Here is a 26,238-nt window from a genome sequence, read left to right as displayed (position 1 = left end):
TCGAGTATACTTTGAACAGTTAGCAACGGGTATTCTTATTAATTTCTGCGACCCGGAGCATGGATTTTTTCGAATAAATAAGAGATTGCCGGGAAATTTGCTTTCAATAAGATATACGGGTTCGTTGATTTCCTTTGGATAGAACGAACTGCATAAACACCAACTGTGCAGTGCATTTTTCATCTCTGTTTCGTCTGTTATACCTGCTCTGTTGATTTTTCTTTATATTGCATTAACAATGCAGAGACTGCACAATATGAAATGGATTAATTAATTAAAAAATTCTAGGGGCCATAAATTTTAACTTTCAAGTGTTTTCATAGTTCATATTTTACCTCACGTAAATTGTTATTCTAATATTATTGAAATAACAGTTATTATTAATAATATATACTATTTTAAGCACTGTTTACTCTTATGAAGAAATTGATTTTCAAAATGAATGGTACCCGCGAATATTTAGCGTGTAAATGGGAACGATTAATGATTCAATAATAATCGACGATTCAAGGGTTTCCCGCGAACGGTACGCGAACAAATTAGGCCCTGAACACGACGTAGGAGCTCGTCGCATTAATTCGACGCGTAAAAAATGGCCCCGTTGACCGCGTCCGTTCGGACGGCGGGCGGACCGGCGACGCGGAAAAAAAATCGGACGTTTTTCCAGCGATGATTTAGTGCATCCTTTTCGAGGGTCCGGATCGGAAAACATATTTTAAAACTAAACGTCACGCGCATCTGACGATTTGCGCCGCCATGAATTTCACGACGTCATGATAATTTTATCCGCAGTTCCGACGCCGGAAATCTTCGGCAAACAGGCGGCCGAGTTTGTCGGAAAGATTCTGTGCGCGGTAAACGGCGATAGTCTGAATTTGCGAGAACGGTCGTAGCGGAATTGGTTTGGGGAACGTTTCGTTTTACTACGTATCCCCGTCCCCATTCCCACGGTTTTACACTCGGCAAGTATAAAAGAATAATTGAATTCGAAGGCAGGGGAAAACGCGTCGCGCTTATCTGCCTCTATCCTCGTGCTTATACGAAATTAACTTCTACTGGAGGCCTCCAGAAACTGAAATCCTCTCGTTCACCGCGCAGACGGTCCTTTGTTACCCTTAAAATTCATTCATTGAGAGCTTATTTCAAAACAGTTTCTCCCTTTCTTTAATTTGTTGTGGAGGCCGTATTTGCAAATGCTTACAAACGCGCGCACGTGAATGTAGAATGTAGGTCATACTTCGAATACTCAAAGAATATTAATTATTACGTACGTTATGCTTTACGTACGACCTTCCTGTTTGGGGATTACTTATAATTCACTTGTGACACGGGGCAATTGAATTATTGTTTGAATGCTATATATATAGGTGTAAACTTAATTCTATGGTTGATAACCTATAGAACTTAATTAATTTTTTTCTATAGATGTGACTGCAATCTAAAATTTAAAAAAGACACTTTTATGGAACTGCAATGTCAATCTCCTGTTAATTTGATTAATTTCAAAGTTCAGATATCTTGTCTAATGATATTCTATTCTATGTATTATAAGTAGAACGCACATAATAAAATATCCGAGTTTTGTGACAGCGGAAATGAATATTGCAAGTAAAGCTAATTTTAAAGCTTCAATCCCTTAATGGTTGAACCAAATTATCCTTCCACTGAAAATCAACAGAAAATCAATAGATCTCTGTTGTCAATTGTGCAGCATACGAAAACAAACGATTAGTCCATAACAAAATATTCGTAATCGACAAACCTCGATACGAATGATTTAATAATTATCCAAAGCAAATGAACAGCGATTTTATAGGTACGCCGGGTCTAATACGTTCAGGACATTATCACGGGCCGAAATATGGTGGAATAAAATTGAGATGTTGAATCATAAATTCTGCTATCGAATATCGCACGGTATTACGGTTGCGTAAATTCACTAAACGTCGCCGTAATTGCCGCTTACGGCCTAATATATGTATTTTATTACTCAATTAAACTCTTCGGAGCGTATCTGGCGACTCGCGTGGCGAGCCAGTGACTTGCACGCGTAAGTTGCATGTTGTACACGGGCCGATAAAGCAAAAACACGGGACCGACTCCCGTTCAATTTGTCATTGTTTTTTCTTTTTACCTTTCCTTCTTTTTCTTGCGTGCCTTCGATTGACTTATGAGATTGCGCTCGTGTTACCGGACCCCGCCACGATGGCTTCCGAATCGTGCATTTGCATGTGAGTCGTTAACATGTATAGCTTTACAGCTCGTTAGCAGAACTTCTGTATCCACGGCTACGGAAAAATGTGAGAGAGAACTGCAATTTATCGAAGCTTCGGGGATACGTGAAATTAACCTGACAGCATGTTATTTAACAGTTTGCACATGGAAGACTACTTACAGTTGCCGATTTATACAATGATTTATAACAGATACTTATCAAATCTTTTATTTTTCTCTCCAAAATCATTGGTTCTATCTACTCGAAAGCTATTACATTGTTCAAAAACGTTCGTTAATTTCTCATTATTATCTTCGTCCACTTTCTTTCTTTCATTGCTTCTATAAGATTCTACAATTTCATAAATTCCCTAACTATTTCCTCTCTTCAGATCTTAAACACTCACATTAGTACAAGTCCAGAATCACTAACTTCACGTTCCACAAATTATACCCACATTTTCTCCTCCATCTTCCCTTCCGTACGAATAAAATTTAATTGTTATCATGTTTACGCGAATCCTCTCAGTTCCTAATTCGAATAAAACATTCCGACGTTCATCAGACACCCGTACAAGTTCAAACCTCCCGAAAACATGCTGGAAGTCTCGCGAGGAGCTTCAATAAACTCCTCGGGCGAAGCGCAGGTTCAAATGACTCGAAAAAGGAGTTAGAGATTATCGGGTAGGCAGATTGTCGAGAATAGAATTCACGGCCCGGAAAGCGTACGTCCGATGAACGATAGCCAGCGTTCGATCGCATATTTATCGGTCCTCGTTTAACCCGACCCGCAACAGCTGGCATTGATTTATTTATAAGATAGGACGTTGTAAATGGTTTATGCGCGACGCATAAATCGTCGAGTGGCCGAACGAGCGGAAACCGGCGGTGTCGAAGAACGAAAAGGGTGGCAGCGACGAAAGAGGGTGGGAGTGAAAAGGAAGTCTGCTTTTCGCGGTTATAAGATGCGCCCGATACATCGCAACACTGTCGACCGAGTATATTTCTTCCAAGTTGGATTGGCTCTAAGTTTTATCTGAAACGTTATTTCAACGCGACGAGACACCCGCCGTCCGTAACCGTTCCCGCACCGCGAATAAAATTGCGACCGGAAGAATACTTACCGAGTGGAATGGAAATTCTACCGCTGCGCTCCGATAAATTTCAATTCTCCAATAGGCCCGGAAAGCGTCCCTTAAGATGACACTAGGCTGGCAATGTGGAGTCACGGAATAAAATATCAGCGAGCCGAAGCGCCGTTAATAATCGCCCCCAGGGAAAGCATTTCAGGAATGCAATCTGCTACGCTGCCGCCGACAGCCAATTATAATCAGTCATGAACGGTCAATTAGGCAGTCAAAGTATAAATTATACCGAGTGACCGGGGGCGAATAATATATATCAGTGGACAAACCTATTAATGGATCGATGAATTTGCGTGAACGTTACCGTGTGAGCGGAGGTAATTTCTAATCATGAAGCAGAGAGATTTGTCTTTGCGATCTTAATTGCATACTTTGTCTTGATGCTTTGATTGTCTATCTTGTATTGATATTGATGATTAAAATAGGGCATATAATGAGTAGTTCGTTTTAATTTTCTACAGATTGATTGACATTGTGATAATTTAGTGGCATTAACGTGGACAGGTTTGAGATAGTGAATTTTCCACGCGAAGAAACTTTATAGAACACCGCGAAAAATTGTATGACAATTATGATAGTCAGATGATAATGTTAATAAGTAAAACATTAAAACAATACTTTCCACGATCAGAGATCACCGATGAATTCATTTCAATATTTAATTGGAAAAGGATTAATTTTATAACCGACACCGCGAAAATCGACATTACGACGACAATAGATGAACAGACCAATGACGCGGTGAATGGTGACATGTATTTGCCATGGTCCCTGGACATACTCCATAGTCATATGAAATATTCCATTTACGGAGGTAATCAAAATGTGTAAAACGACTGAATGCTCGACAACAATGCAAGCCAGTTTCCCACGTACTACCTACGTGAAACTATATAGAATTCGCGTTGGTCTTTTCATCGTGCCATTCAACGGTTTAATAACAGCGATGCCCGTTGAAATAACTGAGGCATAGTGTGAATTTAGTGTCATAATTTACATTGGGTTCGTCAAACTGATCAACCACACTCTGAATTGTTTTCCAGGCTCGTGGACAAGGTTCATTAGTGCGTTTCATTTCATAATGCGAGCGGAAGACTGTTGCATACACGATTTTCCCTTTTAATTTATGTCCCTATCACCCAATATCATACTAGATAAAGACCAGTCACTGATCGAAACACTAAACCATTTGATAATTCAATGTTCACGTTAATGAAAAGATATAATACAAGAATATTTTACTAATTTGAATAAAAACCCAAACTCTTCTAATATCAATACTGCCCATGCTTCAGTGTTACGTGCCTAAACGCTATAATCAAAATTACAGTTCACATTTCCTCTAGGATTATCCTCTAAAACTTTGAATCCAAGCAGACCGTAGGTCTAAGACTCCATCAGTCTTATACCGGTATACTTTACCGGTTCTCTAGCCTCAAAGATTCACGGTTTTTGATATCCGACACCTGGACTCAATATTCTAGACTAGCTTGGAACCAACCACACCTCGATCTTCCCTTTAGCTAGCTCGCTAGAGACTTTGCCGACTTTCAAATAAAACTCCTTGATGTGCCGGTAAGCTGGAAGTGACTAAAAATTAAAGGATTTAACATACGCATTTGCAGCATTCTTTTACATTATCACGATCACTAATTTTGCACTATTGAATAAAAGTCGTCTAATATGTTCGACTACGAGTGTGCGAAAGTTTCAACGTCTAAAGAAACGGACGCTATTACTCTTGCCAGGAACTGGAACGAGTTTACAAATCACAACGCCGTGTTCCAGAAAGATAAAAATCGGGCGAGCGGATGTGATGGCCGGAAACACGGTGTTATTAAAATCCGAAGTCTGCAGTGGGCAAGTGACGGCGCGAGATATTGAAATCCCGATAGCGGGGCGTTCGTGTGACAAAATAGGGAAGCGTGGGATGCACGCGAGATTCAGTGCCACGCTTCACGCGTAGTACGGTCGCGTACCGAGTGGGGGTGCAAGGAGATTCAGAAACTGGGTGGCAGACAGCGGAAAAAAGAAGAAAACAGAGGACAGGGGGAGAAACGAGAGAAAGCCAAGACAGCAGTGGCAATAACAGGGTACACGTCATATTAAATCCGGTTGCAGCGTTTTCTTATTACGTTGGTTGATGTGCGGCTTTATGCACCGAGACTACCTACAAGCGAGTGTATTACCAGAAACACAGCAGAATAGAGAACAAAGAGAATAATCTGGAATATTCACAGGTATTCCTACGACCTCGACCTGTGCAGAATCTCTCATTCGATGCTTAAACAGTTTATATGGAAAATAATATTAAAACTTATGTAAAGATTATACGAAATAATTTCGTTTACTCGATTGTTCTCAACGCAGTATCTTGTACCAAATCTTGTACCAAATACAAAAGGCAAACCGTTCAAAAAATAGAAGGCATCTTTAACTCATTCCCTAACAGTTCACTGCAACAAATTAACTTCCTTCATGATTCACTCGAATAATTATCGTAAACATTTTCGTCGATCATTAAACAGCTGCCACGCGCAATCGAGCGAATACGGAATTATATCAGTCAGATACAGAGACCGAGCAGCGAGATACAATAAAATTTTCTGGAACGCAAACACGTCGGAACTTCGGACCGATTTTATGGTCCCCCGGTTCCCTAAGATATCTTCTGGAACTGCGATGAATCAACTGAAATTATGCCATCGAATCGAGAATGACGTTTGCCTCGCTGTTGGGCGGATAGTTCGCTCGAATTTGCGAAGCAGTATATAAGACCGAAAAAAGGATTTAGGGTGAACAGTCGTAAAAATAGCTGGGCGGTGGCCCCTTTATTCCGTCCCACCGATAGAAATAGTCGTCATAAATGCTCCCACTAAGTTTTCCACCCCTAAAAGAAAGTGAAAGCTGTAAGCAACGCGACGCGTACACACACGGTGCTCTATATTCTTCTGGCCGGCGATTTGTCATCGGCTTTTTGCCGGCGGTGGCCGCGGTACGAAGAAAAATGTATGTAAATATCATGCGAAGAAACAAATGGTCCACCTACCACGCTAAACTAATCCTTCTGTGGCGCCGGACGCGATTTATGCGCACGATAATGTTCGAAATATGGTCTGAGCACGGGCGATAATGACACCATTTTAGGAATGATAGCGCTGTTTCATTCACTACGCTTGAAACAATGATATCTGTCGAGTTGTATTCCTACGGTTAATCTTTCACGGTACAAATCGTTTGGGTCGAATTTTTATTAAAATATGTTTCGTCGAAATAATGATCAAAAACTGTATAAAGAAATTAACGATAAAAAGCGAAAGAAGAATCAAATTAGTTGATTTTCCTTCTTTTCATATTACGCGGTAAGTATTAAAACTTTACTGGTGATTACGTGATTTCTTAAAAAAGCAAAATATAACATTTCTCGAAATAATAGAGACCATTAAATCAAATTAAACCCTATATCAATTTAACGTTCGTTAAAAAGGCCATTCGTGTCGACTCAAAATTTTTTGAATTGTCAGTCTTCCAATAACTCTTCATGCTTGTTAATTAAAGGAAGAGTAACGATCGCTGAAACCCTGCGAGAGAAAATGATCGATCGACGAAGCCCTGATAGAGACTCCTCATTTTAACGAGAACCCGAATGACTAACGGCGGTGTTTTAAAAATTTCATGGTTCCCCGGGTAGCATGCGACGAGCAACGCGCTTATCGCACAATTAATTCCTATAATCTGCAGGTGACGCGCTGCCGATTCCGTAACAAAGGCCGGTGTTCACGGTTCGTTCACGACTGGTAATACTTGACTCCGGGCCGGGCCGGTTCTATTTTTCGGACAAAAACTAGACGAATAGACCGGCTATCTACAGCAGATTGGCACTGAATGGTTTCTCTTGATATACGGATCCGAATCGAACACGAGTGGCCAGCCCGCAAAAAAGCATCTGTCTATTGGACGCAACGGACAGATTGATTTTCGTTCCTTTCGAATTTTATCACTGTAGGAGCCCTTTGTCCGGTGCACTAAATTGTGTGTGAAATCCGGCGCAATGAGGTCTACGTCCATTTCTTAAGTTGAACAATTTTCCACGGAAAAACTGGTACTGGAGTCTTTTATCGAAATTATAATGGAAATTTTCCTATGGAAATACACATTAACCGCACATAAACATTTTTACGTGGAACATGTTCAATACGACTTTATCGTAAAATGATGCCTCTTATTAACATTTTACTGTATAATTGCAGGGTCCCTTTTCGGTAAAGGATTTAATAGTTTCTAGGATAATATTTAATAAAAATAATATTTTTCCCTTTAATTGAATAATATTTTAATTTAGATTGAAATAAGTATTGAGTGGATACGAATTTTGAGCTTAATGATGTTTAACGGAATATTTTAGTACGATGATATTTATCATTAACCGACGTCTGCAGTGTCTTCTTTAGAAGAGATTCAGTCACCTCAGGATCATTTTCCTTCTCGAGGGAGACCAAAACGCAGAACGGCGTGTAACTTCGAGAGAAAGGGTAAGACATAGACCCGGTAAGCTTGTGGCAGAGGGTTGATGGTCAAAGCTTGTATTAATTACAACTGTCACGATTTTGAGAACACGAACTGGAACAGAAGCTCGCGTGTGCTGAGACTGTTCCTCCCTGTTCTGACTGAATAATACATACGGAACGTCTATTTTGGAAGTAAAATTGTCTGCTAACTTGTCCCCATGAAGACACATCGGAAACAATTAAAAGTAAAACTCATTTCGCTTTCCGTATATAGTTATGTAGACTGATGACGGAAAACTGGGAGTATTCGAATACTTAATCATCAAAGAAATAACTTTCTTTGATGAAATATTCATCAAATTTCAACGAAAGAATAAAGTCCATATTTTCATCTAACCTCAAAACGAATTTCTTCTGATTTCAACGAGTTCTATAACTTATCCATTTTCCATTCATATTAAACCATACGTTTCATACTTTGAATCTCAAAATACATAATTCTATCATCTCTGCAAAATCAAATGAGTTGCTTAAAGAAAAGAATGATTTAATATTAACTTTACATTCAATGTTAAATTTTTTCTGAATCTTTAAAACAATATTAAGGGAAACATTGTATTATAAAGCATACATTAGGTATTCTAATTAAAAGTAAAATAAAAGAGCACACATGCACGAAATCGAGGCGATTGTTCCATTTTGTTTTCCATTCAGCGGTCCGTCTTATTCAATTTTCTGGGGAATTCATAAAGGCTGAACGACTTCCGAGCAATGAGCGGTCCACTGTAAAAACGCCTCGCCTCGCCCAAGCGCGGCTCATGTCAGTAAATATTCCCCCGTGTAATCGGCGATAACAGGACGGCTTGTTTGCGGCCGAGTTAGTGGTACTTTCTTTCGCGAGGCTCTCTTCGAGCTGGCGTAGCTCATCTCATCCCGCAGTCAACATCTCCTCTGTCCATCCATCTCGCCCCCTTTTCTTTAACGAGTTTTTATGAAATTCTGGCTGGTCGAAACTAACGAACTTACCGTGAAGATCGGACCTACCGGAACGAGGGGCAGCCTAAGCTTTATTAAAAAATAGCGAGTGCTGTTCCTCGGCTCTCCACGAACGGTGTTTCAGTTTCCGCTCCGCGGCGTGCTTTGTTCACTCGTGTCCTGAATAAATCCTTGTGCTAGCTGCGCTTCTAAGGACACTGTTTCTGTCTGCATTAAAAGCCTTTATTACAAATGAAACAATTAAACAGCGCGAACAAAAGTGTGTTTGCCATTTTGTGGAACGCTTCCTAGGATTTCAAAGAATAATTGGGGCGGAATTTATGAACTGATTTTAGAATAACGAAGTTACTGTTTCTTTGATTTGTGCCTTTTATTCTGATTCTGATTCAATTTGGTTACTCATTTTACCGTTTTAATAAAATTTGATTAGTGAAGCTTAAATGTTGGAAAAATATTACGTTCATCAAATGTGATCTACATGTTCTCTTCGTAGTTTATTAATATTAAATTCTGCATATTTCGGTTAACCATGTAAGAGGAAATGGAATATGGGGAAAATGGAAATTAATGTGAAAAATAGATAGCTAGTCTATATTGTTATTCTAAAAAAATTCAGCGTTTCATGATCGTGTTAATTAATTTTACCGATTTTACGAGAAGAACTGTCGCATCATCATACACTTTGTACCAACGAGTTCATTGGGATGCGAATGCATTCGTGATTCGTCATTGTGCAGGGGAATCCCGTCGAAAATAGAATCGGTTAATGCTCCCATAGCCTGGCTCGCAATTCCGGCGATGCGGAATACTGACTTCATCGTAAACCGGATGTCGAAGGCAATGCGGGCTAACGTCACCGACAATGAACAGAACGACACTCCTAACGCGAATCCGTGGTTTATTAAACCGACCTGAATCCGAATAAACCGTGGCCGTGGCACACGACAATATGTTTTCGACGTTGACATCTTATTTGATGGATTAGAATAGTAATGCATTTGCGGAACAGGTCAAATAAATTTACAATGACACGTGATAGAGGTAGAACTATTTTAAAAAAAAATTGAATTTAAAAAATCGCATATGATTAATTCCAAAATGTAATTTTCTAAAATTAATTACAGTTAATATTTATTTGTAATTCATTAGGTTTAGGAAATTTTAGGAAATATGTTACTTCTAGTATTAATATTTTATAGTGATAACAAAAATTCCTTACTGACTTCAATTTATTATATCATAAGAAATCATTTCTTTTATAAGGTATTATAATAATTCTGCGTTGCAAAAAGTATTATGCGTTAAAAGAAAATTGCTTTGGTACGATATCTAGTGAAAAACGTAATCATGTCATAAATCTTTAATACCTTGAATAAGTCAATACTTTATTACGCAACTTAAGGAAGCAATCTCCTTGTCTTCATAAAATATAAGTTTCGTAGGTTTCCTCCTTACTTTGTAATAACCGTTAATGCTACGCTATCGTTAATGGTTCGCGTGAATAATTAAAACCGTATTACCTCGAAGTCGAATTTAGCAGAAAGCAGCAAAAAAATATTATCTATTTATAGTTCGCGTGTTCGAAAATTCCCCATAAAAACTCGCGAGACAAAGCTAGAAAGGTTCCTATAGTTTCTCTGTACTCACAACGACGATCAAGTCATTTGTACAAGTCATCAGGCGTTAATTACTACGTTGTAGCATTGCAAAGTCGATTACGAGTATGACTTCGTGTTGCGACCGTTCTGCCATCGTGACACGTAACAAGTGTACTGACGTTAAACAACGTCAAGAATATAATGAACTGTGACAAGGATTGATGAATATAAAGCGTATGAAAGGTGGGAGCGTTGTATACAGGTACATTATTAAGTAGTGCATGTTACAACTTTTAATTTTCGACTTGCATAGCTCTTCAAGAGTTTCCTACTCGAATTTCTTACACGAGTACCTTTTAATACAACCATTCAAACTCTAATACCTAATATTCATTTTCGAAACTCATACAAAAAGATAAAAAAGGTCAAACTGACCAATTTTAGATTTCCTTTTTCACAATTCTTTAAAGATACACAACCTCTTCTAAGAAAGTTCTAAATATATAACTGATTTACTAATTTTTATGTTACCAAATGTAAGAAAATGTGCAACGTGCGTATTATAAGGATGTGTGAAATAAATTCTTATGTGAAATAAATCCTTATCGATCAAATAAATCCTTACACAAACAAGGCAATGAAAATCTTAATAAAAAGTATAATAACATACGTATTAACCAATTCGACTACTTAATAGTTCTACCATCAACATGCAACATGCATAAATTACGCCACCACTTCTACCTCCTGACAACCAACATTTCCAAGCTCGTTGGCGCAGGTCAAAATGCATCGCTTAACCGTGAACCCTCTCCTTTAACCCATCGAAGGTTCGATTCCGCAATCGTCTTGAAGTTGGTCGACGGCCAGCATTCGTGTTCGTGTTTATCCGGATACATGGTTAATCACAGGTTAACCGTGAGGCCGCAACCCGGTACGTCTAATGGCACCTGAGCGACGAGCCGTGCATAGTTACCACGTTGCACATCGGAGTGTTTGATTAATCATTGGCTCAGCCCGTGTAATCCAGCTGTTAAAGCTGTGCCTGCAGGCCAGCAAGCGTGTCCTGTACACGATTCCGCCTCCTTCCCCATCTACACGCACCTGTTTACCTTCCGACTGGATATCAGAGCTCGTTCAAGGTTCCTACTGGCGAATTTACAAGATGGCCGGTTCAGAGACTGGTGGGAAGACTATTTCGGAATTTAATAAGATCCGCGTCGCGGCACGGCGCGGCGCGTCGGTGTCATGTGACGCGGCGACCGGGCAGCGTCGCGCGAAGACGCCCTCGAGGCTCGCAAAAATTCTCGCCCCTGCTACCGCTCTCCTCATCCTCCTCTCCCAGTTTCTTCCTTTCACCCCTCTAAACCCTCTTTTTTCCTCCCTCCTACTTTTTCTCCCTCCTACTCTGCCTCCATTCTCCTTTCTGCCTCATAAATCCGTTTAAAAGCCGAGGATTTATGTCGTCGCACGGGCGAGCCTGTGTTGGCCCCGCGTTCCTCCGCGTACATGGGCCCGACTGTTTCAGACGGTTTTCGTGAACAGTCTTAGGGATCCGTGTCGCTTTCTTCCGTCCGTGTTTCTTGCGGCTTTCCTTTCGTATACAGCCGCCCCGGCGAATTTTAGGGAATTCGTTTCCCGGCGGACCGCGCAAGATTTACGCAGCAATTAAAATTTCGATTCTTTATCCACGCGGCCACCGCGGGTACCGTCAGAGAGCGCGCAGTTTGCTTGGAAGCAAAGTGGAGCTTCCTGTGTAAATTATTAATATTTGTTTTCGTTTCCTTTACTAATTCAGGAATCTGTGTTGGTTAAGCGATTTCTATACTCTTCGGTGAAAGTTTCTGGTTAAATTTAATGTCACGAAAGTAACGATGATCATTGGAATTTTTAATAATACAGGTGCAGGTATTTGTTGCTCAATGATTTGAAACGTGTGATAATTTTGAACCCAAGTGTTCAATAATAAATGTTTTTTAGAGAAATGATGTAGTTGGCGTAGGAAGAAGCATCTGAACAGCAAAGAGCTCAATTTCTTTAAGCGGCTGTGTACTCTTAAACATCGTCAATTTCCAGCAAACTGCAAGAGCCATTTTATGTTTAATATTAACGCGTTGTTATACGTAATAAGTAGGTACTGCTAACGTAAAATTACATCTTTGCGCGACTTTTATAAAATAGAAAAAATACATCCTCGGCTGTGGCGTTCGTATTTGAACATAGGGGAAAAAAGGATTTATGTTGGAATTCAGAGTTAAAACGCGAAACGAAAGCAACGTTCTGAAATCCTATTCTTCCACAGCGAAGAACATTTCTTTGTTTACAAAAAGTGCTTCAAAAGCTATACATACTATACACATACCATTCTATACATGATCACTCAACCGTCTGCGTCGTTACAGCGAACACGATTCTATCGTCACCTATTTCTCATCAAGGTTAATTAAACAATATTTCTAGAAAAGGTTATAAGTGTCAATATCAAATTTTTCAAATTACGTTGAACGTTATGTCATTTCTCAGTATTAACAGTATTATGAACCACTACTACTACTGTCCACTTATTAAACGAAAATGACACTTAAATTGTATACTACAGAATAAGAATAAAAGAGAATTTTTTCATTTTGTCACTTATTAGTGTATCCCACAAGAATTTTTCAATTACGTTACGCGATTGTTCATTATTGGGGAAAGAGGTTGCGTCACGAACGCGCGACCGTTAATTCACTGCAGAATAATCCGCCGTGAAAAAGCGTCGCGACGTCTGTCTTGAACCGGCGGCGCCCTCGATGGCTAATTAATTCAATAGGACCCAGCGAAGTGAACCGAACGTTTCCAGGTTTCGGGCAGTCCGCGATCCATATTTCAGGGAACCCGCGTTTCAGCGCGATGACGCTCACCTTGAGCAATGTTCGTATCTGCTGGAGAACCGTGGAACCGGCAATTAAACGTATCACGTAATTTATAGCGAGAACACGCGCGTGTAAACGTGACTCCATTAAATCAAATTGTCCAATTAGTACAGCTTTGTTTGTAAAACGCAGAACGAGCGGCACGATTGATTTCGCCTGGGCGCGCGCGCTGCGCTGCAATTCACGGTTCAGCCGTTTCGCGATATAAAGTACCGAGCGATAATGCAATTACATACGATGCACCGGCGCCCCTGCTTCTCCGAAGAGAGTTTTGCCGATTCGGCGAGTTACCGCCAGCCACTAAAATGAAGACGTAACTTATGCTTCTTTATGACATATCGACGCAACGGTTCTAGGAACGTTTCACAGCGGAACAATAGAAATCGATATTGCTTCGTCGAGACGTGGTTTTAACTTTCTTGTAATTTCATTCTGTTTGATTGAAAAAAATTGTTTGCTGGGTATGCGAAAAATGATGAGTCGAATAGTGGAAAGACGCGAGGTGCACTCTGAAACACGTTCGTATATTTGATCTTAACTTGAATATTAAATTACAAGTATAATTGAATCATTTGTATGGTGAAATAGTTATATAATTCAATGTTATCGTTTTCACTAAACCGGTGCTGCGAGCTTAATGTACTTACTGAACTCGGAATACGAAGGATTAAATAATAAAATTCACGATATAATTGCAAGTGGCTATTAACCTTTACGTCGAACTTTACCTTTGCTTATTCTACTTCGGTTCTCTGTGAATTCAATCAATAGAGTAAACTAGGACACCCAACAAACAAATGTGCGTTTCGTAATCATTATTTTGTAACGTTTTTTAATTCTGTAGATTAATTTCTTTAAATGTCTATGAATAGAAATTTGTTTACAAAAAAATCAAGTTTATTGTTTATCATCAGATTGCACGATAAATAGTAAATGGAAGTTTGCATTATTTTGAAAAGAGGACAGGTGTAATACCTTTAAGCCAAAATAATGATGGTAAGGAAGTAAATTGATAACGTCTACAAAACCGCGTAACATAGCGACGTTAGGGTGCCCGGTTCCCACTTCTAAAAGCTTAATCCGCCCTGTGATCCCCGTTTCTCAAAACTTTTACGGCAGAAGACTCCTTTTGCGTCACGCTTAGTTGCCCCATGCCGGGCCACTTAATTAAAAAAAAACTCTTTTGCCGTTACCGAGTATCGTCACACGCTAAATTAAACACAGCTGCGTCCAATTAGCCTCTCTATTTATAAAGACACTTATGCGAAGTATCGTATTACGAAATTCGTATCATTTTCTAACTCAAGGTTAATTTTCAGGAAGACAATTTGTAATCCTAAACCCAAATTCGATAAACTTGAATGTCAATTGGAAATGGAAAATTTAATTCATAAATATTCATAAAAATTTTGGCAAATAATACTCCCCGAAGGTTTACAGATTTATAATATTATCTACATTCAAATAATGATCCTAAACTTTTTTTAGAAAGTAATTTATCATTGATAAATACACCCAATATTATTTACTAATACACTGCATATGGTAATTCATTGATAATAAGATATTCAAGATTAAGATATGTATTGGTTAACCCACAGCTCCGACTATCTCTATAATATGGTTATTAGTTATCTATTTTCTCGGCATAACACCGACCAGAATTACGATAGGTAACCTTTAATGACCGCCGTTCTATTTGCGTGTACGAAAACGGGAAAATGGCCACTTAAGCTTCGAGGCTAACTGCCGCCGTGTTGGCGAGCAAAACGATATCGTGGCGCGAGGTATCGAGTACACGTGAGTACAGAATATTCGGCTATAGTCTTAACAACGTTCGTGCACGCTCGTTTTCGAACTGAACCCGTTATGAGTTCGACCGGATTGCACGCTCGGTAGCGCGCCGGTACTTTCAAAGGTTTTCTGGTCTTCCGCTTTTTCCCTTCATTATCTTCCCTTCCTTTTTCCTCCCAGTCAAAGCATGATAGATGTGTCGTGCTTGACAGCTTAAGCGACCCATCGTAAGAACTGTGTTTGTACTTAAAGAAAAAGCAAAGGGTGATGTATATTCCGGTCAACGTTTAATGGCAACCCTTCATTCGGTAAATTCATTATATTGATCGACGATGCTTAACAATTTTCGACGTAAAAACTGAGACAACTGCCATTCGAATTTTCTATGTTTCTAATAAATATATACAAAATAGGAGTATAAAAATAGAATAAATTAAAAAACGAGGAAATAAAAAACTAGAAAAGGTAGTGGAAATAATGAAATAGAAAGATTAATAGAAATAAAAATAAGTGTTTCCGAACATGTTTCCCCTTCCTTTTACCCTCAAATATTCCACCACTTTATACAATAAGCATGACAAAGACGAAACATTCTTCCATCAAATCTAAACGATAAATTCCTCCCACCTCTGGTCAAAACAATTGTCGAACCGTAATATTCAGCCGCAAGTGAACAGTACAACATACTTATTCTACGATGGAACTTTACGAAAAAATAAACAGAAAAAAAGAAAAACAATCGCTCGCGACAACGAAGCTTTCAGTGTCAGTGAATAGGAAGCTAGCAAGGAATTGACCTTTCCGGTATAAGCGGTGCATTGTCTGTCACGGCAGTCGCCCACTATTGCTTCCAGATTCTCGGAGAGAGTCTGCGACGTCACCGGTTAGTTATGGCAAAGGCGAAACGTCGAAAAGAAAAAAGCTGTTCCCTTCTTTCCCCCGCGAGTCTTCAAGCCCTGAAAGGGAGCCGTTTCGTTCTTTCGCCGCGAGCCGCTCGCTGTTACTGGAACCTACTGAGAAACAGTTAATTACGGCCGACAAGATCGCTTTGTCACTCATTAACGAGGTGATGCGTCGCGACGTCATCGGGACGCAAACGAACGCGGCCGATGCTCCTTCAAGATTTCACGCCGAGACGTCAGCCAGACTCTCCTCCCTCTCCCTCTCTCTCATTCTCTCCCTCATTCTCTTTACACTGAAAACACTTCCCTTAGATACCTAGCACAACTGCTTTTGTTCCGGACAAAAGCGTTTTCACATCAGAGGACTTCGCATTCCTACGGCACTGATGCACTACTCCTTTTCAACGTTAGGCGGAGCAACACGCGCGCACACTGCTCACAAAAGATACGGTTTTTTCCTTTTCTTTCGCTCGTTGTTTTAATTTTAAACCGCATCCGAGCGTCGCTTGGACCGCGGCGCGGATGGAGGACGCCGCAGCCACGAAATAATGGGACGTTTATGTCCCGATCCCGTTCAACGCGGTTCTTCGGAATTTCGTGGTCGCGAACCGCTGGACGAATTGCTGCGCGCGAATGGAAGGATTGCGGCTTGTGCGTTTGATGGATTGATATGTTATATCCAGCTGATGTAGACTACTACGTTTGTTGTTACCGTTTTGCCTCGAACAGTGTCCTCGTGGGTTATTTCATTGAATGAGGTATTTGTATCTTTTAACAATGTTAATTTTCTCCATGTGTTTAAAAAGTAAATAACCATAAGTATTTGAAGCGTGTGAATTTTTAGGAAGTTTATAAGAAATGAATTGAAGTGGTTATTTATTATGCGTGAGATATTTATCCAGATATACTTTGCGAAGAATGTTTTACGTGATTGTTTAATCATTATTCAATTCTTACAGAATTTAGACCAGAATTTAAAACTTATTACAGTTCAGAAAATAAATTTTATAGAGATTATAAATTTTATGTTAGTGACATTTTTTGGAAAAATTAAAATGGTATTTATATACTTACATACAAGATGATGTAATCTTGTTGTATTCTCTGGTGCGAAGTTTAGCTTCATTTGAGTTGACATGGAAAATATAAAAATATTTATATCATGAAATTATATAATTAGAATATAATCAAAATTTATATATAATTGAAATAATGATTAAAAATTGCTTAGAGATTTTCAGTGTTCGGAGAAGGTTTTATTACTTTTAAATGGTATATACTGTAAATAAATAACAACGGGACACATGATAATGCAGTGGAATTAGGAGTAAATATTTACTTTTAAATATTCGTCACTGTATGTTTAATTTGAAGAATAGAAGTATCCTGTCCCTCGAATGTAAATTTGAGTTTTGCGTTACGTATGTACCTACCTACATACGTTCGCGCAGAACTGACTGGATTTACAGAATCCAGTATTACTGATTCAACCGCGGAAGGGGTACATATAAGATAGATTGGATATTTTATGGGATTTCGTGTCGAAACCTATAGTACCAAAGGGAGGGACTTCACTATAAATATTGATCAGACTGTCAAGCGGATGATGTGGATAAGTTTTATTTATATTGTACTATTGAGCTGCACTATTATGTTTCGCAAAATTTCAAAAATTTTATTAATCGTGACCTTTCATACCAAAATTCTGTATAAAGTTATTAATCTCTTCAAAATACAAAACGAAATATTACCCCATTAACATATAACTTACAAAACAACTTATAGTATTTATTGAAACAAAAGTTACTATGTTGAACTTTCCCTAAAATATTTCCAACTAATAATAACCTAATTATGTTAATTACAAATAAAATTTGAATAGAGTTGCTTACTACTTACTAGTACTATATAAAGGAGAAATATTGAAATATATAGAATGAACTACGACCCGTAAGGGTTAAGAGCTAAGATGCAAAATGTAACCACCATTAATAATGAAAAAAGTGGTACCCAATTGTTCTTAAGAATATTCGGTTGCCTTCAGGCACTCGCTCCTGGGAGTGTTCAAATGCCCATCTTCCTGGAAACTGCTTGTGCTCCAGCTTCTGAGAGTTCCAAGTGCCCCCAAGCGCTCGTCAGCTGCTCAAAACATACATGTTCATAGTTCACTGACAAATTATAATGGTACACACTTATGTTTCAGAAATATTGTTACCGCTGTTTAAATGTAATTGGTAGATACATTTATTTTCATTAGGACATATATATCTACACACTCCAACAGAGACTCACATTAAAAATATCGATACTAGATTTCATTGATACTGTTTTTGTCATAAAAGATTATCAAGATTAAATTCGTTCGACATCAATATTCATTAACAGGCATTAATAAGTAGATTTTTTAAGCTATCGTTATCAAAATTAAGGATGATGTTGATCTTGACTTCAATGTAACAAATAATGTGTACAAAAGATACAGAATTGTTATTCCTGCTAACGGTGTTGCGAATTCATGATTCACTGCTAACTCTGCACGCAATATTGAAATGGAATGAACATTGTGAAAAGTTGGACAATAAAAAAATACTGACAATCCTCGAATGAAATTGTTAACTGGTTTCATGTTATACAGTTATGTTATATGAAACAAACCATGCGAAAGAATCCATACAAATACGAAGATTTTGTTCCATGTTACCAAAAATCGATAAAAAAAAACTTCAAAATAGGTTGTGTATTATTCGTGAATAAAATAAAAGTGTATCTTGTTACACGGGGATCGTTAAAATTTGTTGAGGATATTATATATATCGTTTTGTAATACAAGTATTCTTTTATTTTCAGATTACTTTCATGGAATTGACTGAAAAGTCAACAATCCTACTTCTATCAATAAATTATTCTATCTATCTTCTATCTAAGCCTCATCAAACGTAAGAGAATTATGTATTAAATCAATAAATATTACATTCATAGGAGACTGATGAAGACAGCTGTAACGATGGCGAAACGTTGGGAACAAATTCCTACTGGCTCTCCCCCGAAAGCCACTTATGAATGTAATTTCTTTATTCTACACTGAACAAAATTTTCATTCCCAAACAATAAATAACAAGACTTGTTATATTTTATTCTAATTAAAGTTGAAATACAATTCCAATGTTTCTCAGTGAAATTTGTTTCACTGAACAATAATAAATTCAGAAAGGCGTACGATAGTAATAACTCCTTGACAAAATGTTTCGCATGAGCCGGTAGAAGCAGAACGTAAAGTTAGTAATATTAGTGTAACCCCAGCACGTTGTTTCTTGCGTATCGTGAGCGGAATTAATTAAAGCGTTTTTGCGTGTGCTCTGCTTCACCTAACTGAGAGCAATCAACATCTCGCCGGTTCTCTAATTGATGTTCTTTTGCATCCCCCATACCACATCCAGTGGCGTTCTTTCAATACGAAACCGATATGCGAACGCTTTGCCAAAACCGGAAATCTAGTTTCTCCTCAAAGAGAAATCGTCGTCATAAATAAACAAAAGGGAATTCAACAGGAACTATTACAACCGCGCACACTTTCCTTATATGTATTGTGATCTAATGATTACAGTTTAGATTTATGTTGTCATTCAGGAAAACATATCGCGTAATAAAGGTGGATATTTCAAAGTTCGTGATAAATGTGAAACAGGTAAAAATGTAACTGAGTCTTGAGAATTTAGTAATGTTCTGGTACATTATAATCAAATCTTGTTGGTATTGCTATCAAATATTGAAAAACATTTATCATTTCCTGTCTTAGCGAATGATTAGATCTTTAGCATCGGCTTCATTAAATCTTCTGTTCATAACATAATATTAAATGACATTATATTATTGAAATACATTTTCTTGAATTCTCATAATAATTAAAAAACACTTTACTGATGAATAGATACAGAAAACAAACTATTTAAACATTATTCTTTAGAGTCAATAACAGTAGACAGATTTTGTTTCCATTGAATAAGGCAAAGATAGCAATTATCGAGACTTCAATTAACAAAACAATCATAAAATTAATAAAGATGTTCTAGGTAATAACATAATTAATTTTAACTGTACACAATACATTTTTTGAATTATTAGCTATTCCGTCCGATACGGAACACCCTAATAAAAGATTCTCGAAGATACGTTTATGACATGGACGGGACACACAGTTAAGTTTCGTGTTTATTCTTATTTACTACTTTTGAGTTTTATTTACCACAACCAACATATTTACCGTCGCGACAGCATACATTTATTTTAGTCGACCTGGATTGCATACAATAGGCATAGAATTTTGTCTCTTTCGTCTTAATAACCGACCAGGTCATCAGCTGGGGGTTTCCGAAGGGTCGGCCAAACATATATACACCGGTACTTACAGACAGGTTTTAACCTACAGGAAATTTCCGCAAGCCAGCGAACATTCGAGAAAACCCCCCTCCCCCACCCCCCTCACACATACCGTGCCCTCACCCCCGCTCGGAAAGGGGCTGGCTAAAGGGCGTTAGCCAGAAAATAGTAAAGAAGTCCTTATACATACACCACACACCCAAACATACTGTTCACATTTTTATAATAAATTAAAGTATTAGTTATCAAGTAGCAATTCTTGCAGCATCCACTTTAAACAGTTTCAATATCCACTGGCCGTTAAGTCAGCGAGTGGAGCGGAGCATACCAAGAAAGTTCTTTTCACATTTTTAAACAAACCTTTGGCTCACGTTTAAACATTAGCTTCGCAAAGCGGTAAAATGATAGCGTCGGTTTCAAACTAACAACAGAAGGGCAGGAAAAAGAATCGAACAATTTATTACCGTAGCGTTAAAAGTACATAAACTGGCTTGATAAAAAAAAAAAAAAAAAAACAGGAAAAAGAATCCCTTTGCACGAGCAAAGTACAGGCATCTCTCAAAAGAAAGAAACAACGGCCGGTATTATTATCCTGTTTGCAAGAAGAATAGAATTCCCATGAATAACTTGTATTGACACTTTGTAGAAGTTCCTCCTTAAGAGTATTTACTGTTGTACAAAAGCGAACAGTTAGACGGCAGACGCGTGTACATATACCTGGCACAGCCGTATACATATCGACGTAAGAAAGGTCTGAGGAAGTCCACGGGGAGTAACGACTCGTGACTACTTTTTGCATAGCGAATGCCTGAAGACGGCGTAGAGAGAGAGCCGGGCGCAACGTGCACGACACGACGAGGGCTGCAGGGCCCACGAGAAGAGCTTATACAGGTATACTGCTATCCTTTCGAAAGACGACTATTTGCTTACATTTCGAGCCCTTCTTTTTCGTTCCCCGACGTCCACCAGCCATCCACTGTCGGATCAATGCTGCTCGCACTCTACTGCCAGTAGAGTAGCTCTTTCAATTTACGGGGCTGTAGTACGATGCCAACTGCCGCCTTATTATTTTCGAGGATAGTGATTAAGAAGTGGACATAGTAGACACGATATAAATGGGATTAGAGATATTTTTGTTGCAAGTGGATACTTTCTAGAATATTGTTTATATAAAAATGTGGTAATTTTAATTGAAACTTTAATGCGATGCTAGATGTCGGTTTATTATTTTGAAGGATAGTTATTAAGATGAAGATCAGTAGACTTGATATGAGTAGAATTAAAAATAAGGATATTTTTAGGAAATCGTTTCTATACAAATTTGCTAATAGACTTAATTAGAAGTTAATTGAAAATAGTTAAGAAGTAATTATACGTTGCTGTAATATAAATAGGATCAGAAATATGTGTGTCTATTTTTGCCAAAATTTAGTAGATACTAAATTCGTGTAATTGAAATGTGTACTAATAACGAGAAGTTCATTCTTCCGCAGAGATTGGAGTGGATGCTTACTTTTTATCGATGTCAGATAGTCGACGAGTTAATTCACAATTTTTGCAAGCGAGAGCTACGCCATTTACGAGAAGACATCTGGAGAGAACAGTCTCGACTTCCAGAAGTTATGGACCACTGCTGCAGCACGACAACGCTTCAGCAAGGAGTGGTTTCTCGGTTCAAAAATCTCTTGCCAAGGGAAACGTTCTTCCGGTATCTCGTTCTACTTATTTCCAAGAAATCGGTTAATTAAATCTAGGTTCTTCTACATTCTAGACGTTCTAGAAACTACAAATTATTCCAATATTCAAACATGCGTAATCTCATTTTGAAAATCAAAAATGTCGTATCGTTCCATTTCCAAAACCATCGAAATTATTCAAGTAACAAATATCACATACCTAAAAACATGTCCATCCTAATACATTAAACAACCACCAAAGATTACATACACTCGATTGAAACCTCATAATTCATAAGACCAACAAATATTCCAACACTTTCAAGCAGTAGCGTAGATTAAGTGCACTTTATATAAGAATCATGTTATCGCTGAGTACCCGGAGTGATTAAGAGATGCCTCTGATTCGCGGAATGAAATTGTGCGGGGTTCAAAGGTCCGTTAAGCCGGCATTGCGAGGATAAACGTTCCGCCCTGCGGATTCGCTGTCCCTCTCGTCGGCGATCTTGCTTTCCCCACTTTCAGCCCCTGTGCTGGCACTACCCGAGCCGACCCAGAATTCCAAGGAGCGCGATGGAGCTTGCGGAATTATTAATGGCATCCTAGGACGTACCGTTAATTGACTCGGATTTTATTATACTCGCTGCTTCGACTCCCGTCCCGTAGGAAGAAGGAGATGTTGTGAGGAAGAGCACGGTGATGGATCGTCCTCACGACGGAGGAGTTTTCCTTCGTGTAAGTTCCGGGCCGAGGAACATTTTTGAAAGTCAGTCATCCGTATCGGTCGCCATTCAGACTCGGCCGACGGGAATAAGACAAATAAAAACAGCGGGAGACGTGCACGCGATACCCGTTTCTCGGCGCCACGATGATTAATCGTTTCCTGGACGTTATAATTAGGCCGACTCTATCGACCGGTCGATTCCAAAAACAATCGTCCCGGCTCCTCCGATTTATTAAGCCGTACACTTTTCCATCGGCCCGCGTGGATCACGCCAGACGGACATTAAACCCGATTAATTGGCGGAATCCGTCAAATGCAAACCTGTTGCGCGACTAGATCCCGGCCAGACGTTCGTTGTCAGCTGATGCTAACTTTATTACCGGCACGCCAATCGAACTCGTTGAAAGCTTCTCGATCCTATTCTTTCAATTAATGGGCTTAAATTTGAATAGAGTGCAGGAAGGATTCCCGGGGCATTGACGTATCGATGAAGGTGTAAGGGCTTTGATTAGTTTACGGACGTCGTTCGAACAATGTCGAAAACTTCTGTGTTGTAAGTCGCATTATTAAATGTATAATGGAGTTCTTGCCACGGTTTTTAATGATTCTGACGTATTTTTTGTTTTTTAATGGAATACTTTTTGTAGATTTTTCATAAGGATCAATTAGCTGAGAACTATTAACTTGGTAGTGGCAAGGAAATAATTGACTACTGCATTAGCTGATCATCGTCAACTGTGTAACCCATAATACTTCTCAATTGCAACGTATAAATATCAAAGAGCAAACTTATAGTATGTTATAGTCTTTCGAAATTTGTTTTCTTCATACTGTAAAAGCTCTTTTCCATTGAAGGCACTGTTTTGATCACCTACAATTCTAGACGTTTTAACATTTTACTGATTTCTCGATAATAGTTACACTGGTATACGTTTCATATTATATCGTTAAAAACGCGTCAATCATTCACATACATCCTACGCTCTTTAAGTCGAAAAACTATGATTCTCATGGCTCGGAGTCAGCGTATTATCCGCAGCAGCAACTGCATTAAAAGACTCGTAAAACAGATAAGTATCTGTTAAACAAAATTTGCATAATAGTTCTCCGTAGAAGGCTTTTATTTACTGCAGCCGTGTTCCACACTTAACGCGCACAAAACGCGGCCGTGTTGCATACGGCGTGCAACAATGGGCGTGATAAATGTGGGCTATGCACCGGCGGCCTGCGAAGGAAGGAACGGGGACGAAGTGCACGCGGATACATGTAATGCATTATTTTAATTCCGCGCTCCTTTTTTCTGCCGCGCGACTCCGGGATACCTTAATAACTCAATACTCACGTTCCTCGCATTTCCACCGTCCATTGTGTCCGAGCTGTCCGCGTCGAAATAGAATAATGCACAATTTCGACGCTGCCGCGCTCGACGTCAAGTCTTGCAAACCTGTAATATACCAGTTTGCCATGAAAATTATTTCATCATTCATCAAATTCTGTACTCGAACAGGGGCGTAATTAACGAAACTAGGCGGAACTGGCCAATGGTTAAATGCATCCATCAAAATGTTTTTTCAAAGTGGAAATTGTTCTTAGAATTTGGAGCGTGATTCCTTAAGTGAAACTAAACGCGACTAAAACGTAATAATAACTGTTACTGACGTTTTCATCGTGTGAAGTGTTCTGGCACTGCGCAGTGATTCTGACGGCTGATTATCATAATGGACGTCCGATAACGATCCATAAAGCAGTCGCAAAGCGTCTATTAATGGTGTTTTAAGCAGAGTATATTTTCCCCCCTGACGTTTCGCTGATTAGTGACTTTGACAGGTGTCTGTGGTCGTGAATGTTGGATAACAATTCGCGGAACGCGCCGGCGAAACGTTTGTTAATGATGTTTTAGACAGATTATACGGTGCGCGTTATATTTCCGGGTAAACGTACATCACAATCTTGTATTCAGTGAATAGAATATTAATTCCTTAGATGTTTTCGATTTTTAATCAATGAAAGATCGTCTTAAAAGACTAATTTTTAAAAAGTTTCCGTTAGTTTCTCTTTTAACAATCCACGGTCGTATATTAACCAAAGAAAATTGTCAAAATTTCACAGCTTTATATTTTGAAATTGAAAAAATATTATTTATAATTCTTAAACAAAAGGAACAATATTTTTTTGTACATTCAGTATCAATATCTCAATATACCTTAAATATAAATTTTCCTCTCTACATGACAATATTTCAGGATACATATAAATGTAATACGTAAAACGCTTTCATTTTTGCCAATAATTTCACCAACTTCTCGGTCTGTATGACAAAAAGAAAAGTAAGGAAAATATTCATTAGATGGCCGCTACATATAACGGTGTATACAATCTTGTTCTCACGGGGAGTAAAGAGCAAGGAGAGCGAAGCTAAGTTTGCTTTTTTCAGCCTTCTGCTGCTACTGTGCAAAAAACAAGGAACAGTGAGGGAGAAAGAGGAACAACAACGACGAAGAGGATGGAGAAGAAGGAACAACGCTGGTAACGTGGCATCGTATTGAAAACTTTCGCGGAGGAGCGTCTCATTTTCAAATTACTGGCGCCGCCCGACGCCGACCACAGCGGAGGGAAGCTACACGAAAGGAAACGAGCGAGGGAAGAGGGATAAGGCACATTTTAATCAAGCCCTTATTGAGTTGAAAACTCGAATATTATTGCGAGATCCGGAACTTTCACGAGGCCGTGCCGCAATTCCACTTACAGATGGAATCTGCGTGCCCTTCGAGCATTGTGCGCAGCCTTGATAATACGAAATCGATATCTCCTACATGAAAAAATGTGATTAATTCTCGAAGACCGATTTACCGTGGAATTTCACTTGTGTGCGTTTAATTGGTACATAAACGAGTAAGTTTTCAGAGAAACCGATCTATTTCTTGTGTCACAGAAATAGAATCTGTCTATTCGTCGTAAGAATCGAGGATAATGAAAATAAAGACGATTCATTGAAATTTTCTAGGTCCACGCCTGTTCAAATAGTTTCAAGGGTAATTACATGAGTTTCTGAAGAGATCACATTTTATAAAATTACGAGTTTTCATGGTACTTTATTACGCGTCAAACCGACGTTACGATTTATAACGTATATTTCTGAAATTTTGTTACCTAGGTGTTGCGTACTACAGAGTTTCAATTTCTACCTAGCTTTTTATCGAATAACGTTGCTCTCTTAGTTTTCCCGTTACTTTGCGTCGTTACTAAAAAAGTGCAAGGTGTAACATTTTATGTCTCTGAAAATTATTTGGAATACTTGTTAATAAAGTTGCACACGCGATTGGGTTGTTGTAATTATCGAGTTTCTAGAACGAATTTCTGTTTGTTAGCAATAATTATTACAGCCACTA

At 38.7% G+C, this 26,238-nt stretch overlaps 1 long non-coding RNA gene across 3 annotated transcripts in view; it reads right to left on the bottom strand.

Moving 5' to 3' along the window:
• LOC143174567 (uncharacterized) overlaps nucleotides 1–26,238 on the bottom strand; it is a 63,053-nt gene that overhangs the window by 6,780 nt on the left and 30,035 nt on the right. Inside the window, exons 2-6 of one of the 3 annotated variants that reach the window (XR_012998720.1) lie at nucleotides 24,192–24,293; nucleotides 18,083–18,211; nucleotides 17,147–17,192; nucleotides 8,912–9,070; nucleotides 8,549–8,843 (exon numbers count right to left, since the gene is read on the bottom strand). This is a non-coding gene — a long non-coding RNA (uncharacterized LOC143174567). Of the gene's footprint in view, nucleotides 1–8,548; nucleotides 8,844–8,911; nucleotides 9,071–17,099; nucleotides 17,193–18,082; nucleotides 18,212–24,191; nucleotides 24,294–26,238 lie in introns of those variants that run through there. The other 2 variants (XR_012998718.1, XR_012998719.1) reach the window with 2 other exon arrangements.

The sequence above is a fragment of the Nomia melanderi genome, chromosome 5 (assembly GCF_051020985.1).
Source record: "Nomia melanderi isolate GNS246 chromosome 5, iyNomMela1, whole genome shotgun sequence".
Taxonomy (NCBI): Eukaryota; Metazoa; Arthropoda; class Insecta; order Hymenoptera; family Halictidae; genus Nomia; species Nomia melanderi.
Note: the sequence above shows the minus strand (reverse complement) of the source record. Positions and strands in the feature narration are given on the sequence as shown.